At 33.1% G+C, this 2,341-nt stretch overlaps 1 long non-coding RNA gene across 1 annotated transcript in view; it reads left to right on the forward strand.

The window, feature by feature from the left end:
* Positions 1–1,503: 1,503 nt before the first annotated feature.
* Positions 1,504–2,341, forward strand: part of LOC125849350 (uncharacterized) — a 10,805-nt gene continuing 9,967 nt past the window's right edge. The window contains exons 1-2 of the long non-coding RNA XR_007444607.1: positions 1,504–1,595; positions 2,121–2,192. This is a non-coding gene — a long non-coding RNA (uncharacterized LOC125849350). The remainder of the gene's footprint in view (positions 1,596–2,120; positions 2,193–2,341) is intronic.

Below are 2,341 nucleotides of genomic sequence, written 5' to 3' on the forward strand. Positions count from 1 at the left end.
TTCACCAACACAGTATGTATAAATATATACAATTCAAACTTGATTCCGCATCTGGGACAGGTAGCCTAATTAGACTCTTCATCACATCAACTTCTCAGAAAATTATAGAATTTATAAGTAAGCATGTATATAATACGTTAAAGGGAAGACACAATGGGAAAGTATTGACAAAGCATTACCTACACCATAAAAGTTCAAAGTGATATCCATCTAATAACTTTTCCTTCTTTGAGATCAAGTAGTGAAATTGTGAACATTAATGCTTTTATCTTGTGATTTACTAACAAACTGCTCAATCATAATATGTGTAATTGATCCTCATTGAACCCATGAAATTGTGAAATTAAAATTGGGCTTCAGAGACAACAACAGAGAAGAAAAAAATGACACCATATTGAACACGTGTTAGCTACTGAAGTAGGACAACAAAATAACTTTTTATAATTCATCAATTTACCATACAACGTGTGTTAGCCTGTTTGGAAGGACATTCTGGTAATTTGATTTGGTGTAATTACAATGTCTTGTCCTGTTTGAAAGGACATGTAATTACTTGGTCAGCAGGTAATTGGTGTAATTGGCAGGAGGTAATTACACTCTACAATTCACAGGCAGAGGCTGTGAATTGTTGGTAATTATATGGTGTAATTACCACCTGATTACTTTTTAATTTTTTTTTATTTCTATTTTAATTTTTTTTACTTCTATTATTTTAAGTTCTTTTTTTAATTTTATTATTCTAAAAATTTGTAAAAGTTTATTTTTTATTTTATATTATTATATTTCATTTTCTTCTTATTCTCAACCTTACTTTACGTGATTTTATGTAATTTTTTCGTATTATCGATTTCTTTATGCCATGTTTATTTTCTCATTAGCATAATTTTATTATATTCTAATTTTTAAATAAAAATAGAATTTACTGTTAAGTAAGTTATAGACTTACGTTTTCTTTATGTCACGCCCCGAGCCTACACCCTGGGCGGGACCGGCACCCGAAGACCATTTCTGGCCCCAAGCAAACTCTTGGCCTGGCTTTCTTAACTCAGCGGAAACCTAACTCAACAGAATAACTCAGTGCAAACACAAGGTTACAAAACAACTTAACTTATAACATCTGGCCCCAAAGGCAACTTGTAACACCCCTAAATACTAACCAAGAGTCTCATATCGATTTACCGTTGCTTAATTACTAGAATATGTTTTAGTCTCATTTTGGGAACTTGAAATGTTGTGATAATTGCCAACTTGCTTAGCATAAATTCTTATCGTAATTTAAGGATTTGTGATGGGGTGTTTTGGTAATATCCTAATTAGAATTATGTATAACTTTAAAAGGAAGTTAAGGGATATACATATGGATATATATGTATACATTTTGGGCAGCACACAAATTCTTGGGCAGCACCTTTGAAGGACAACTGCCCAAGGGATAAACATCACTTGTTGACTATATATTTTCACCCCTCCTTTAGTAATTTCGTTTTTCTCAAGCCTTAGAACCTTAGAAACATATCTAAACAAAGTGTTCTTCAAAATCACAAGAGAAACTTGGCCCTTTTTGGCTGGAATTCAAGAACACACACTTCTTTTTGGTAAGTGACGAAATTTGTTTCTCAGCTGGGAAGTGTTTGGTGTTTTATGCATATCTCTCGTTATAGAAATTAGTTTACAATAAGTAAATATGATTTGGAAAGATAATTTGTAGACCTACAACTCTTATGTTTATGTCAAACTCTGATTCAGCTGTTATGGATTCGAAATATGGGACGCAACATAGGACAAGTTTTGTCCAGATTCTGGAATTTGAAATTCTGTACGAACAGCTGTTAGTGTTTTGACTATATCTTGTTGTACAAAATACATTTTTCGGTGATTCTTGTTTGTTTGCAACCCTAAGAGATGTATCTACATATTTCATGAAGGTTATAAAGTCTAGTTTTGCTGTTTTCCATTTCAAATCTAAGTTGCGACATGAGGTACTAGGCTGGCCAGAATCACTGTCTTGGGAGCATTGTTGTGTTTGTGCAGGCTAATTTTACTTGTGATGATGATCCTATTTTACATCAATATTATTGAGCTTCTAGGGATTAAAGAAGTTGTTTAATTGTATTTTAAAGGTTGTATATACTCGTGAACAAGTTGAGGACCTTGATACATTGGTTGGACTGTTTCCTTGCTAAAGCACCGAGGTTTGTGTATAAACTTGTACTTGCACTCTTTTAACCTCTAGTATATTTGAAATTGGATCTTGGTACCTTGGCTACCTCTTGTCACTTTGCATTGTTGTGTTGGTATCCTTTGAGAAGTTAAAGATGCTTGTGTAACTCGCCCACTTGTA

The sequence above is a fragment of the Solanum stenotomum genome, chromosome 12 (assembly GCF_019186545.1).
Source record: "Solanum stenotomum isolate F172 chromosome 12, ASM1918654v1, whole genome shotgun sequence".
NCBI lineage: Eukaryota > Viridiplantae > Streptophyta > Magnoliopsida > Solanales > Solanaceae > Solanum > Solanum stenotomum.